Source organism: Balaenoptera physalus, assembly GCF_965194825.1.
Source record: "Balaenoptera physalus genome assembly, chromosome: 3".
NCBI lineage: Eukaryota > Metazoa > Chordata > Mammalia > Artiodactyla > Balaenopteridae > Balaenoptera > Balaenoptera physalus.
The window spans coordinates 161,835,961-161,851,915 of record NC_138890.1 but is presented as its reverse complement, the minus strand read 5'-3'; the positions used below and the strand labels follow the sequence as shown (position 1 = coordinate 161,851,915).

The window sequence follows — 15,955 nt, the reverse complement described above, 5'->3', positions numbered from 1 at the left end:
ATTAGAAGAAATAGAGTTATATAAGAAATAGCTGACTGTGGGAATACTGGCATGACATGTTTGAGAGACTCCAGGTATGCAGCCAGAGAAACAGTAAAGACAAAGTTATTGACATAATGTACTAGGAAAGTGGTTGTCAGGGAAAGAATGAAGATGTCCCAGAAGGAGTAAGTCAGAAAGAAAAAAAAAAACTTACATTAAAGGAATGTTTAGCAGTATTTCACAACATTTAAAGCACAAAGGAGAAAATGTTTGAAGTTAATTTAAACAATGCAAGTATCATAACATGATCTGTATAGTGAGAAGGCAGAAACTCTTCAAGCTATTATTGATGCTTTTTTTTAAACAAAGAATTGAAACACCTTATTTTTCAATGTCTCTCATGTTTTAAATTTCAGAGTACTAACTATATCTTTAATTATTCTTTCATTTCTCTATATGTTTATAAGCAATAGTAAAATGTATTTTATTGTTTTGACGAACAGTTTTAAAAATCATAGAACTATTAGATTTTCCCCATTGGTTATCAAAATTGCCTGGCACAGTTTTTATGGATCAGTAGTAATCTTTATAGTCAAGTACTGCTGTGCAGAGCAAGGACAGCCTATATACTAAAAAAAAAAAAAAAAAAAAAAAAAACAGACTTGAATATCACTGGCTACGGAGAAAAGTGAGAGTGAAACCTTTCTTGTGTCCAATGTCTACAAAAATGTTAAGGAGTCAAGTTTAGATCAAGCTTTTTTTCCTAGTAAAATTCTATTATTTTTCAAAGGGAAGTAGTTTAGATGTCATCTCCACTGTGAAGGCTCCCCTGAATCCTTTCCCCTCCCAAAGAGATGAATGGTGGTTCTGTTCTGTCTGCACCTAGTACACACCTCAGGAAGAATAAATAAATCATTTAAGTTAACATATAAAGAGAGTGCTAGGCCTGGGATTGGGTCTGAACAGGTATTTTGACATGTTATTAAAAAAAAAAAAGAAAAGAAAGGAGAGAAAATGAACATTAACCATATCATAATACTAAGAATTATAACATTATTGTAATATCAAATAGTGCTGAAAAATTCAAGGAAAAGAGGTAAATATCAAAAAAATGGGATATTTTATATGATGTCTACCTTACCAGTGTGGTGTGAATTTTAAAAATATTTTCTCTATTTTTGGTAAGTTTTCTTTATTTTGAAAATTAATGGAATAAAGTATACACAATTTATCGACTATTAGAACTTCATGAAATATTGTTTCTTTTTGAAATAAGATGTAATTATTCATTTTAAATTATTTTTTGGGCTATTAATAACATAACTACTCCCATATTTTTTGTTTTTAGCATCTTCACAGTCTGATTTAAATATTCTTTATAGTCAACCATTCTGGGACATTATTTTAGCTATAGTGTTTTAAAAGTAGTAGCTGATTGTGTTTTTACTCATTATAAGAGTAAATATACTCTTAAATTATAATTTAATTTTTTATCACGGAAAAATATACATAATATAAAACTTCCATTTTAACCATTTTTAAGTGTGCAATTCAGTAGCTTTAATTACATTTGCAGTGTTGTGCAAATATCACAACCATCTATTTTCATAACTTTTTCACCACCCTAAACAGAAATTTGTACCTATTAAATTATGACTTTCCATTTCCCCTTCAGCCCCAGATCCTGGTAACTTATAACCTATTTCTGTCTCTATGGATTTTTCTATTCTAAATATTTTGTATAAGTGAAACCATACAATATTCGCCCATTGTGACTGCGTTTTTCACTTAGCATAATATTTTTAAGGTTCATGCATGTTGTAGCATGTTTCAGAACTTCATTCCTCCTTATGCCTTGATAATGAGTTTGTTTTTGAGGAATTTGATCAAATCATATTAACTGTGAAAATAGATATTTATTCATTATTGATAATAACATGCTACATTTTTGTTTGCTGTAACTTTTCCCCCCTTTTTTTCTGCTTTGGGGTAGCAAACATTGTTATTTTATTGGTAATCTCTTTTGTTTATATTTCATTAAGGATTCTTTTACTCAGTTTATTTTTCATATTCACTTTTATACCATGTAGATATCTTCACTATTTTGTCCTTCACTGGCACCTATTCTCACTAATAAGCTAGTATTACTATGGTTTTATTTTTGCCATTACATTTCATCTATGATTTCTATGAGCCTTGCCAAAAAAGAAACATATTCAGAAAACTGCCTTACCCAGGAAGCAGTTAGTATGCAAAACATTCTATTAATGTTTTTATATTTACCTTAGCTTAGAGTTTTAACTTCCAGTAGAATCAATTGCATATCATGGTTTCTTTTTCCAATTAACATTTCACATGCAATCAAATTTCCCTATCTTTACAAATTCTTCTGCTCTTTGAGGTAGCCTTTCTGCTTTGCTCACAGCAGAAATAGAGTTATATTTTATCAGCCTAAAGAATGCAGATGGGCAGCCCCACCTCCTTTTTGAAGATATCATCAATTCTTCTCCCTTACTCCCTGGCAAGATTTTGCATCATTCCCATTTATACTTTACAATGGAAATATTGATTTGGCACAAAGAAGACATTCAATACATTCTTAATGAATGGATCAATGAAGATGCTCACAGCAAAATCCAGGGAAATCCTCATGCTGTACAGTGGATTGTGTACTTCTCTTATATTCCTAATGCAATGATTTTATTAACTTCCTATCCATAAACAGAAATAAACTTAATCTTAACAAGTTTTAAGTGAAAAATGAAGCCATCCTAAGTTATGCAAAATATTCTTTATACTTGGTTCCCAAGAGTGGTTCAAGAATCCCCTATTTCTCCATTCTTCTGGTGAATATTATTTCTGATGTCTAGTGGCCGGGGATTTCTCCTTACCAAATCGATTTCTGGAAGTGTGACCTTGTAAAAATCATGTAATTTCTCTCATTTCTGTTTCTCATTTCAATATTAGTGAAATATTGAGAATAATGTCTATGTTTTATTGAGATTTAAATGTAATACCAATATTTCATTTATTGGCTTTTTTTTTGAAATGCAGGCATTCCTTGTATATTTTAGATATTAGATATTTAGTGGTTTAAGACATTGCACATACTTCTCTGCCTGTCATCTTTCTGTTTCTTTTCACAATACTTTATATTTTCTTGCTAACACTTACTCTTCTTACCTCCTATAGAAACTCTCTTGAATTATTTCTCTTCAGGGTACTACCCCTCTGAAAAGGGGGAGGGTGTATATATCCATAAATGCAAAAATATCTTTTCATACATCCAGAAACTATCTTTGCTTGTTAAATATATAAGAACCCATATGACTGAGAATATATTTATTGTCTTTCACATTTAAAGAAAAGTTTGGTGTACAAAAAATATCTAGGCTTAAATTTAAATGTCTTTATTATTTTGAAAATATTATTTGCTTGTCCTCTCATATTTGGTGAGTTAATCAGATAGGCAATAGACATTTTCAATGTTGCTTTTGAAATGTCTGATGTCAATATGACTCATTTCTTTTTAGGGTATCAGCTCTCTGGAATCTTTTAATAGTTTTCTCTTGGTCTTTAGAGTTTTTAAGTGTTCCTCTCAAGAGTAGTCGTGCCTTTTTCTTATATATCCTGTTTGGCACTTTTTAACCCTTTAAATATGAGGACTTTTATCTTTTGTTAGTTCTATGTCTTTTTTGTCCTAGTTTTTAGTTCTTTTTATGTTCTTTTGTTCTTTTATGTCTTAGTTTTTAGTTCTTTTGTTAGAATTAGTCTATGTCATTTTTTCATCAAATCTCTCTCTCTCTCTTATTTGTTTATGACATTTGTTTATTTCCTTGATGTTGGCATTTTTACTTCTCCATAGCACTTAACTTTTTAAAATATATTTTCCCTGGATTTACTACTTCCTTCTGCCTATGGTAGTGTTTGCTGACTGGACCTTCCAACTTACTGTTTGCCTTTAGTTGTTTCCATTCTGCTATTTGTCCTCCTTTTCTTTTTTTAAAAATTGAAATATTACAAGCACCATTAACAATGTATATAGTACATATGAACATATATATATACATATCTATGATATATTAATTTGTTGTTTCTAACACACACACACACATAATTTCTTATTTCTATTTTAAGTTACCAATATCCTCCCTTGAATTTCCAAGGCTGCTTATGATGTCCAATTTCACTTCTTTATCTTTTGTTTTATGATTTATAATTTATGTCACAAACATAGCTCACGTGGATAACTTAACTTTATAATAAGTACACCTTAAGGTATTTGAGAAACATATATTTCCTTTGTCTGAAAATCTGTTTCCCCTCAATGTATCCTTGAACTTTTCTATGAATGTGTATTTTCTTTTTCCTTTTGGTTAGGAGTCTAATTGCTTCATTATATTTAGCGGTTCTCCACCCTGGACTCTCATTAAATTCATCTGTAAATATATTTAAGAAATCAATCCTTGATCAGGTAAATTTCAAAATCTGAGGATAGTCTATGGGCATCAAAATCAATTTAATTAAACTATTTATGATGCAGGATTTATTGTTGACCACTGCTTCCTTTTTCTACCTTCATTCATTAAGGAAAGGGATGCATTATACTCTGAAAACAAAACAAAACAAATATTTTTTCCCCTCTGATCCATGTATAATATCAATGGGAATAAGATTATCTAAAAGAGCAATGTTAATCTGAATCTCTCTTCTGTAAGTGATCTAGCATCTTGTTTGGAAATTTAGTTTTTCATATGTTCTTCTGACTGCAGGTATTCCACGCTTGTGTGTGTACATGTATATACCTATTTCCTTCAACCTTCCTATAAACATAGGGATCTTTTTCTTCACTTTATTTTTGTATCTTAGACAAGAGTATATCAGACATATGTGTTTAACTGGGTCTATTTGAAATTAATGAAGAAGACCAAAAGAAGAGGGAAAAGGTGATGTTCATATAGGCAGATGCTAGTGTGCTCAAGCTTTCCTGCCTTAAGTTTACCTAGCAAAGAATAAGAGAAAGGAGAGAACGCTAAGGTTTTCTTATTTATCAGCAATGCTTACTTAATGTTGTTTATAATGGATTTATTTATTTATTTATTTATTTGGTTGTGCGGGATCTTAGTTGCGGCAGGTGGCCTCCTTTGTTGCGGCAGACGGGCTCCTTAGTTGCGGCAGGTGAGCTCCTTAATTGTGGCATGCGAACTCTTAGTTGCGGCATGCATGTGTGATCTAGTTCCCTGACCAGGGATCAAACCCAGGCCCCCTGCATTGAGAGCATGGTGTCTTATCCAGTGTGCCACCAGGAAAGTCCCAATTCTGTTTATCATGTTTAATGTCACCTGTCCAGATGTCTTAAAATATTAACATAATAAATGACCGAAAGAAACTGTCATTTAAAAGCTACTCACTGCCCCTCTATCCGAATGGAGATAGAAAAATTTTTTTAAATTATTTTCTTTTTTTATGAAAAATAAAAGTGGCTTCAGATAAGTGAATGTAGGAACCTGGCGTAGGATATTAGCAACCATTAATTGTTTGAGACAAACTTTATTCCAAATGCTCCTTTATTTAATCAACACAGAAGAGAGACCATGACCCAAACAAGACTTTAAATTATATTTATTTATTCCATCATTTTTACTCTTTGTAATTTTAATTAATTGATTTCTTTCAGCTGATGAGTGATCCCAATTAGGCAAATAAACAAATAGGGCTGGATATCTTGGGGGCAAAGTCTGAGTCTTTTTCTTTTCCATAGATATCAGGTAACAGTGTTTTTTTTCAGAAATTTCACAGTAGTACTATGAATTAGTCACTGTAGTCTCTTCTTTACAAATGAGAAAATTCAAATTTAGTGATATTAATTAATTACTTTTTGGGTTCACACAGCTAATAGGTTGCTGATATACTCTGTAGATACTCTATACTAAAGAAGTAGGATATTCTTTTGAAAACAACCAAAAAGATCTTCTAAGGATATATATGTTGGTGCAAATAGTCTTGCTTTAGTACTAAAAGAGGTAAATGCCATTAAATCTATCGAGATAAAAAAAAAAAAAAATTAGTGAGAGAGAGTTTAGTGTCTCCTGGAAAAAATGATCCATTGCATCAAATCTATCTATATGAATGTGCCACCAAAATGAATATAAATGTATACACACTTTGTAATATTTCATCTAGAATTATATAGCTTTCTGTTTGTTCCTTGATCCTGTTGAAGAGACATCACCATCACAAGTGATGGAGGAGGAGTAGTTTTTGTATGTTGTACAAATGTTGGAGTGGAGTCACCTGGCACTTGTATGATATTAGCATAATACGTAGGGCTAATATTCTGTTTGAGATACTGATAGGATTGAAAATGTAAAACAGGTGGCAGAATCTGTATGAAGATCAAACTTTGAGAATATATATATATATATATATATATATATATATATATATATTTTTTTTTTTTTTTTTTTTTGGCCATGGCGCACAGCTTGTGGGATCTTAGTTCCCCAACCAGGGAATGAACCCATGCCCTAGGCAGTGAAAGCATGGATTCTTAACCATTGGACCACCAGGGAAGTCCTAAGAGAACATTTTAGTTTTACTTTTTTCTTTTAAGAAGAAGGAAATTCATTCCCCCTAGGTTAATGTCAGACATTATGTGTGTATCAGATGTAACTCTGAACCAATCAAGAAAGCCAGAGTGGAAGAGATTTTGGTTTAATAAAATAATCTTCCCAAGTATGACAGAGTAGATTAGTCATTAAGTCATTCAGCCATCAAGAGAGAAGGGTACTTAGAAGATAGGTGAAAAAAACACAAGTCCTACTCCAACTCTCTTTCTCTCCACAATCAGTACCCTCGCCTCCATTTACTTATAATAGCTTGGAAAAGAGGGTTAGTTTACTAAGCTACCTTCTGATCCAATGAAGGGGATCTGAGAGGACATAATAAAAGCTCTGCACCATATCCGTAAATCGATGCTGACCTGCTAGAGGTGCAACGACTTGCTAGCAAAGCACTCTAAGAAATAAACCCGCTAAGGCTACCATGGGCTAGAAGTCTGGAGGATCCCTTGGAAAAGACTCATTGTCTAAACGAATTCATTACCTGCATGTGGTCTATCACTCAAATCCTCAGAGAGAATAAATATCCATTCAATTAAAACTGTCACTCTGGAGACAGGTGTCGTCAATGACAAATCTGGGTTATTGGTGACACTCATTTTGTTTTACAATGCTGAAAAAATAGCTGCCTTTTAAACTTTTGTAACTATTATAAAAAGTGTTTAATTTGGTAAATTTAGTTATAACGTAGTTTTTCTAGAAAAATAATTAAACTATACATGCACAAAACATTGCCACAGTCAAGATAGTGAACATTTCTTTCACCCCCAAATTCCCTCATGTCCACTTATGGTCCCTCCTTCCTGTCTCTTCCTGCCTCTCTCCTGCTTAAGCAACCACCAATCTGCTTTCTGTCACCATAGATTAGTTTGCATTTCTAAAATTTTATGGAAGTGGAGTATGATCTCTTTTTTGTCTGGTTTCTTTCACACAACATAATTATAACAAAATTCATCCATGTTGCAGTGTGTATCGATAGATCATTTATTTTTATTGTTAAGAAAAGTTTCCACTGTATGAATATTACACAAGTTATCAGTTCTGCTGTTGATTGACATGTGGATTGTTTCCCTTTTTTGTCTATTACAGATGAAGCTACTATGGCTATCTAATGTAAAACTCTTTGTAAGGATATATATATAAAATCTCCCAAGGCAGTAAGCTAAGGCAATTGTAAGGCCCTATTGGTTACTTCCCTCCTCTCAGGGATCATTGTTCTTCACTTCTCGATGGCTAGATATTTTTTAATATATAAATTTATTTATGTATGTATGTATTTATTTATTTATTTATGGCTGTGTTGGGTCTTCATTGCAGTGTGCGGGCTTCTCATTGCGGTGGCTTCTCTTGTTGCACAACAGGGGCTCTAGGCACGCAGGCTTCAGTAGTTGTGGCTCGTGGGCTCTAGAGAGCAGCCTTGGTAGTTGTGGAGCACGGGCTTAGTTGCTCTGCGGCATGTGGGATCTTCCCTGACCAGGGCTTGAACCCGTGTCCCCTGCATTGGCAGGCGGATTCTTAAACCCTGCGCCACCAGGAAAGTCCCTGGATGGCTAGATCCTGAAAACCATTTTTTCATATATTTTGTTGTTGTTATTCTATCAAATGGAAGGATAAATCTGATCCCTTTTACTTTATTTTTTTTCTGAAATAAAGTTCCACAAAGTGTTTTCTGTTTTTCAAATTATGTGTATTTCAGTGATACAGATGGTGGGACCTTGTTCCAGGACACTAATGATCTTCATAGAGATCCTCCTATTGGCTTTTACCATAAACTCTAACAGTGTCATATCCTGTCACAAACATCACATTACATCAGAGTCTCCATGTTGCATAGGTCAATAGACAGTGTGCTTGCACTTCAGCTTGGACCTGCTTTAGGGTGTGTTGCTCTCTATCGCACTCAAAGCTGACAGCCTTCTTTGTCACTCGGTAATTGGGTTGGAACAATATTCCCAGGTCTGTGACAAGTTGTTGCTACTACCTGAAGAGACCTACCAAGAATTTCCCTTTCCTTCCTAGTGGAGGGAAATTTGAGATACAAACAATGATTTGTCTTCTATTTGGAGCGAAGTTTTCAGCATTCCCAAATTATTAACTCACTAAAACTTTATTTATCTCCTTCTAAATCTTCTTTGGATTTATCTTTCAATCTCTGGAGCATATATATCTCATCAAGACCTTTAATATATGTACTTATCCATCATTTGGTCCAAATAACACAGTATAATCAAAATAGTGGATACTTTGTTACTCTGGGGACTGAACATATGACCCAGTTCCTTTTGAACTAAATTTCTTCAAACGCGAGAGAGTTAATGTAGTTCTGAGGCAAGAATATGATTATATATTGCTGTCTATCTCATATGATTTTGAACTGCTTTTGATTATTCTTTCTCATTGGGAAAGAAAAGGTGAATGACTGTACACCATATATCCTAATCCATGTTGACTGGTAGAAGAGCTTTCAGTAGGACTTCACCTTGGTTGAGTTTGTGTAGTACCCTGTCATCTTCCAGATCCATTTGGTTTGTAGGGAACAAAAGAGTGAATTAAATGAGCATGCAATGGGATACACCATCACTGAATTATATGGGTCTTTATGGTTAGTGATATACAGAACCATTTCCCCTCGATATGATATGGTTTTGATCTCCTCTCTTGGACAACAACTTGGGTGATTTTAGAGACTTCTACTTGGCCTTCCCAACTAATTAGCTCTTTATTCATAGGCCAAGAATTTTACATGGTGATTCTGCCAACCATAAAATGTATCCATTCCAATTATGTACTGGGAGACCAGAAAAATGACCACTGAGAAGTTCTATTGACCTACTGACTCACCATATGCCAGACCAGACATGGTTCTCTCTTTGTTACTAAATCAATATATTATCCCTCTGTGGTGGGCAGAATAAAGGCACCCTAAAGCTGTCCATGTCCTAATCACTAGAACCTGTAAATATCTTGTTATATGGTAATAGGGAATTAAGGGGGCAGATGAAATTAAGGTTACTAATCAGCTGACCTGGAGACAGGATAACTATCCTGGATTATCTGGGGGGACCCAGCGTTATTAGAAGAATCCTTAAAAGTAGAATAAAGAGGCAGAGTCAGTCAGAGGAGATATGATGACATTTTGGAATCAAGGTCAGAGAAATATGTGTGAATTCAGCCATGCGTTGCTGGCTTTGAAGATGGCAGAAGAGGGTCATGAGCCAAGGAATGTGGGTGGCCACTAGAAGATGGAAAGGCAAAAAAATGCGTTCTCTCCTAAAGCCTTCAAAAAGGAACACAGCCTTGGCAATAACCTTGATGAGAATGGTAAGACGTATTTCAGACTTCTGACCTCTAGAACTGAAAAATAATAAATTTGTTTTCCTTTAAGCCACGAAGATTGTAATAATGTGTTACAGCTGCCATAGGAAACTAATATACCCCTTTAGTTGGAGACCATGATGATATTTCATTTCCTGTGTAGTAATGTCAACTTTAACCCTCTATTCACAGTGCTCAAAATATCTGAATATTTACCTTTCTCCAGTTTACAGATACTCTTGTAAAGGCTGTATCTCACTTTGGGAAAGAATAAATTGGATCATTACCAGATTCATTTGCTATGGCATTGTATGATCCTTTCTTCTGGGGAGTTGGACATGCCTTTAGTCACTGGGTTCTGAGTCTGAAAACTGCATTAAGTTAAAAAAAAAAAACTGGACAAGTTATTGTGATTGTTTTTAGCTGGGTCGGCTGCGTTCCATCCCTTGGACCATACGTCCTTGATTTCTTCCTATAGTTGAAGCACTAGCTTTGTTGAATATGCATCATTCTTGCCCTAAGCTTGCTATCTTTTTTTTAACCACCCTCAAAACTCATTGCAGGTCAGGCACCCCTGGATGCCAGTTGGATGCTGCTACTCATTAAAGTAATTTAGCTCATCTTACTTCTGATTAATAATCACCACATTCTGGCATCTATGATTTTATTTTGTTTTATTTTGTTTCTTTATTTGTTTTGAGGCAACACCTGTTTTTCTGTTTCTGTTCTTTTATTTATTTATTTTTGGTTTCATTCAGTCTTTGTTGCTGCATGTGGGCTTTCTCTAGTTGCGTGGAGCGGGGGCTACTCTTCACTGTGGTGCGTGGGCTTATTGTGGTGGCTTCTCGTTGCAAAGCACGGGCTCTAGGCACGCGGGCTTCAGTAGTTGTGGCACTCAGGCTCAGTAGTTGTGGCGCACAGGCTTAGTTGCTCCACAGCATGTGGGATCTTCCCGGACCAGGGCTTGAACCTGTGTACCCTGCATTGGCAGGTGGATTCTTCATCACTGCGCCACGAGGGAAGTCCCTGACCTCTATGATTTTAGAGGTCTATTTCCTCATTGTTATCAGGGAATCCAAGTCTGCAACAACATCTCATCCCTTCAGCTCTCACTTACAGAGAAGACCCACTAATGACTTTGTCAGCAATGTTGGTGCCCCTCTCAGTTGTGTTCTACTAATCATTATGGTAAACATGTTGCCCCCCAGGTCCTACCACAGATCATAGTCGGGGGGATGCATTTCCTGGTCTTATATAGCATTCTATTTTCTCAGGACACTTCTTCCACTTTCTTCCGTAGTAGTTTTGACATTTCTATCTCAATTAGTGTGGATCATCACTTCTTTCAAACTTTCAAATGCCACCTTGCAGCATGTTTACACTGGCTCCTGAGATTTTGTCACGGGATTAAGTTCTGTATCATGGGGGAGAGCTTTCATACTGTTAAACTCTCCTTTATCCTACTTTATATTCTGCCGTCTCCCCTTGTTCTGGCCACCCCAGAATCTAGTCCCATGCCTACTCTGTTAGATACTGTCAATCAACGTTAACTAGGTCCTGTGGCCCCTTCATGGCATAGTTACTCTTCTCCTTTGCTGATCCAGCATTTCCATGACAGGGATATATTTTGATATTACCTTAGTTAATGACCTGATGGCTGGGAGGAGAGGTGAAGGCAAAGACGATGCATCCTGTCTTGTAAGAGAGACGTTTCTGCTTTATCTTCTAGTAAGAAGGGAGCCCTTCACTTTTACAGGAAGGAGTGGACTGCCTTTGCATGCCCAGAAGGTACAAGAAATCCTGGGTTTCAGTAATTTTATGTACACAACCTAGTTGTTCCCAACCCAAATTTCAGAATCACATGTCACCTTAGGAACTTGACATTTTTATAGCTGACCTGTTCTCTGTGATCATTCAACTTTCTTCTAAGCTCTCTTAACACTGTATTTTGCCCTGGACTTGATCCTCACCTTTTTTCTGCCCTGGGAGTACGGGATATGAGAGTTTCTTTATAAGCTGCCAATTAAGCCCCCTGGATTACACATTTTCTTCCAGATTTTGATTAATCACCCGAGCCTTCCACTGTTTTTCTTCAATGCCTTGACAGCTCCCAGATAGAGCCATCTGATTCTTTTGTCTTTACAATGAACACTTCTCACAATTGCACAAACATCTAAGATAAAACACCCATCACATACTTTTCTCCACTTCTATCCATGCAATTTACCAGTAGTGAAAACTTTACTAGTTGCCCTAGAGCAACTTTGTAGTTGTACTACAGAATGATTTGGGCTATAATGGTGTTCTACCTTCAACTGGTGATAAGAATTTCTCTGTCGGTCTGCTTGCAGACTTTCCACTTCCAAGGCCACATTTCAGGGTCTTCTTCCTAGGACCACACTTGGCTCAAAATCTCTGAGATTTGGTTCCCTGGGAAACAGATTCTGAGGTGGAGATTTCCTTGCAGATCCACTTAGTTGAATGCCCTCTGAACTGTTATCTGCAAGGAAGAGAAGGAGGGGGGGGGGGACACAAGATGGAGCAGAGAGATAATTTTGACTGTGATGCAATTACAACAAGATCTTTAGCTGGCTGATAACACAGAGAGCTCTGATTTCTGTCTTAGAGACTCCCCAGTTGAGCCAGTGTGGCTGGTCCTTCATATTCCCATATCAATCAGTCATGGGAGTGTACTGTCCTGGGGAGGTTTTGTAACCTTTGGTGAGGGAGCTCCCGTGGGTTTGGAAACAGCAGCAACACTTGTGTCTACGGAGTCAGGAGCAAACAACCTGGACAGCGGGGCCATGAGTGTTTACATCTTGGAAGGCAGATCTGAAATGTGCACACAGAACCACTCCAGGTACAAATGGTGCTCTTCCTTTTTTCTCATAACAGATGGGAAATTGTCAATTTACTATATTATTCAGTTTCTGAGAGTGATGTTTGATATGCCTCTGCTATTCAACAGTATTTTCTATGTCTGCTAAATCAGTTTGAGATCCATTAAAGATCCTCTGCAGTTTGGCCTCATTCTACATTTTTTATCCTTATCATTCAGTATTACTCTTACAATAAGCATTATTCTCCAGCCAAACTGGGCTACATCCAATTTTCCCTTCACTGTCTCCAAGCTTCTGTTTGTACTGCAGTTATCTCTCCGGAGTAATCTTGGTTCTTATATTTATATATGTTTAAGACACCTAACTATAGTTTACAGCTGAGGCACTGAGAATGTATATATCTTATTTCTGAACAATAAAAACTTGAATTATTAAGTCACTGAGGTGATCAATTACAAAGAGGGACATAAACTAAAACAAGCAGAATATTTTTTAAAATAAAAACAATTGATCACCATTAATTGGGAGATGCTATTTCAGTGACTAATTCTGTCTAATAGAAAGGAAGATGATAGATTAAACCAGGCAGAACACATTTTGGTGGTCAGTTTATTTTCCAAGCTGTATAAATGATAGTGGTAGCATGGGCTTGGGGTATTGGGATATTTAATTACATTTATAAGAGATAATTAGTCACTGCATATAGTACAGTGAGGATAATATAAACCCTGCTAGATATTTTAACAAATTGAATTTTATACAGGGATTTGTAACCCCAGAACTGGAGACATGGAAGTATACACAGAGACTACTTAGGTAACCCAGAAATAATAGCTGTACAGAGCAGCCTCTATTCCTAGGACTGAGGAAACAAAAGGATGGTTTGATATTATCAGAATCTAGAGGCTCAGTGGAGGTTCCTCCTGGAAGTTAGATCCAGATCTCTCAGAGAGCAGAAAAATTCACCTGCTTATCACAGTGGGGCTGGCTTGTGGAGTGCTGTTGGTGAAGCACCTTTGCTGTGGCATATCTGACAGTAACATCAGGAGTACACCAAGTCAGATGTCATTCTGCTCCTCCTGCTTTCGTGTTGCTCTGTGCCACCTGTTAGCAAAAAGTGGTCAGAAGTCAGCTGGGGAAGAGAGCAGTAATTTGCAGAGTCGCAGCCCCAAGGTCACAAAGCAGGATATAGAGGGATATATTTGGAGCAGAGAGAAGCCAGTTCATAATTGGCCCAGGGTTGCATGCGATCAGGTCTGGTAAAGACACACATGTTCTCTGTAATAGTCAAGGCAGAGTTCAAATGGACACCGTCATTAGTTTTGGCACACTGCTGAATTGTGAACGCCAGTGGTAAATGGTTTGAACTTCTATTCTCTTGTAAGGTTATCCTCTTAAATTCCACTTCATGTCAGGCTTCTCTACTTTCAGGATAGAGCACTTTATTCACAATTTTGCTACAATAAAATAAAGAATAGTTTCATGATTCCCAAGAGGTTAATTTATTTCAGTGTGTCTACTCCCTTTTCAACGTATGGATGGCTACCATGAGTGCAGTGTATTCTTGACAACATTCCAGTCTTTACCTACTACTAATCTGTAAAACAGATTTTTTACTGTTTGAGCATGCATTGTTTAACAGCTACAAAGATTAATGTCCATTATATATTCCACTTCAATTTATGCAAAATATAAGATTTGTATGAATGCACATAACTCTTACTTTATTAAAAAAACATATTTGTCCATGGAGAAACATTTTAAATAGAGTACATGTTTATGCAGAAAATAATTCCACCCACACATATTTTACACCTTTCATTGCAGAATGCAGGAAACCTTTAAAGCTGCATATTCTACAGAAATAGCGTTTTATTAATAAAAAGTTCACAAGCATGAACAACAATCAAATACATTTCCAAAAATGTACCACATATTGATACAGATTATAATGTTTGAGAAGGAGAAATCACATTCAGAAATACTTCTTGAGTTAAACAGTGTAAAGAACTGCTTTTCTTATTAAAATCCTCAGAATTTTCTTTTATTTTTGACTTGCCTCATTTTTCAACTCTTTAGTGTGAGTTCTAAAGGCTTAATGGATCTGTTTAAATTTAATTTTATATGCATGAAATTATAGCAAATACAAATTGCCTTAAAAATATAGGTGCATTTCATCTTGGAAATAGCCAGTCTTCCAGGATTAGCAAGACAAAAAAGAAACTTAGAACAGACATGAACATTAACCGTCCAAAGGAGAATAAACAAGGTTATTTACTCAGGGCTTGCTATAGCAGGGGAGTCAGCCCCCATCACTTGTATTTGGCAACAGCTCCAAGGCAGGCAGAGAACTGGGAACGTTTTTAAATGGAAAAAAAAAAGCACTGGATGCGTCACAAGTAGAAGCTGTTGGCACGAGGACTTTGGAGATAGGCTAAGTAGAAGAGCGACATCCTACGTGCTTGGTTAAGGGAACCGATGTGCTTTCTCTGGTTAGGTCCTAAATTGGAAGCAGAGGCAACAATTAGAGAAGTTGGCAGTTGCTGACCAAGTCCTGGCAGATTGGTGTCAGTTGTTACAAAGGTTGTGGTTTGGTTTCCCAGCTGGTTGCTTGCTGCAGAGGCTATGGGTCAGTGTTTGATTTCTATATATGGTCCAGCCATTGTTCATTTGTATCTTCAGTCTCTCACAGCCCAGCACTTACTTCTTTGAAAAAGGAGGGCTCGACCCTGAATAAACTGAAACAATCTCACGGGATATCAGTAACCGAGAATAATTGTCATATATTGGGATCGGGAAAGCTGGCTCCTCAATAGTTTATTTTAAAGAAAGATCTATCAGACTTTTGAATCTGAGGATTTGGAAGGAAATTTTCTTATAATGAGCTTAGGAAAGCAGCATGAGTACGCAGTCCTTTGTTTTCAAATAAAAACAGAGAAGATGTGATTGCCAGGAATAACACAAGAACCAGTATCAAGAAATAGAAAGACCAATATGAATGCACAGAAAAAATGACCCTATTTTCCTTCTAAAATGTATAATGGAGAAAATTTAGGAAACAAAAACATCAAAAGCAACAGCAATAAAACTTCAAAAGATTCTAATTGTTATACTCATAAGGATCACAACTATATTTTACCTTCGAGGGTGAAATAAGAGGATGTGAAAAACCCACAAAATGCTAAAATCCAACAGAAT

At 36.0% G+C, this 15,955-nt stretch overlaps 1 long non-coding RNA gene and 1 pseudogene across 2 annotated transcripts in view; one reads left to right on the top strand and one right to left on the bottom strand.

Moving 5' to 3' along the window:
• LOC309656924 overlaps positions 1-15,955 on the bottom strand; it is a 1,002,835-nt gene that overhangs the window by 894,459 nt on the left and 92,421 nt on the right. The gene's annotated exons all lie outside the window — the stretch shown is intronic.
• Positions 1-15,955, top strand: part of LOC309656849 (alpha/beta hydrolase domain-containing protein 17A pseudogene) — a 35,329-nt pseudogene extending 19,374 nt beyond the window's left edge. The window contains exon 1 of the transcript in view: positions 1-15,955. This exon is cut by the window's left edge and continues 19,374 nt beyond it. The product of the transcript in view is annotated as an alpha/beta hydrolase domain-containing protein 17A pseudogene (transcript).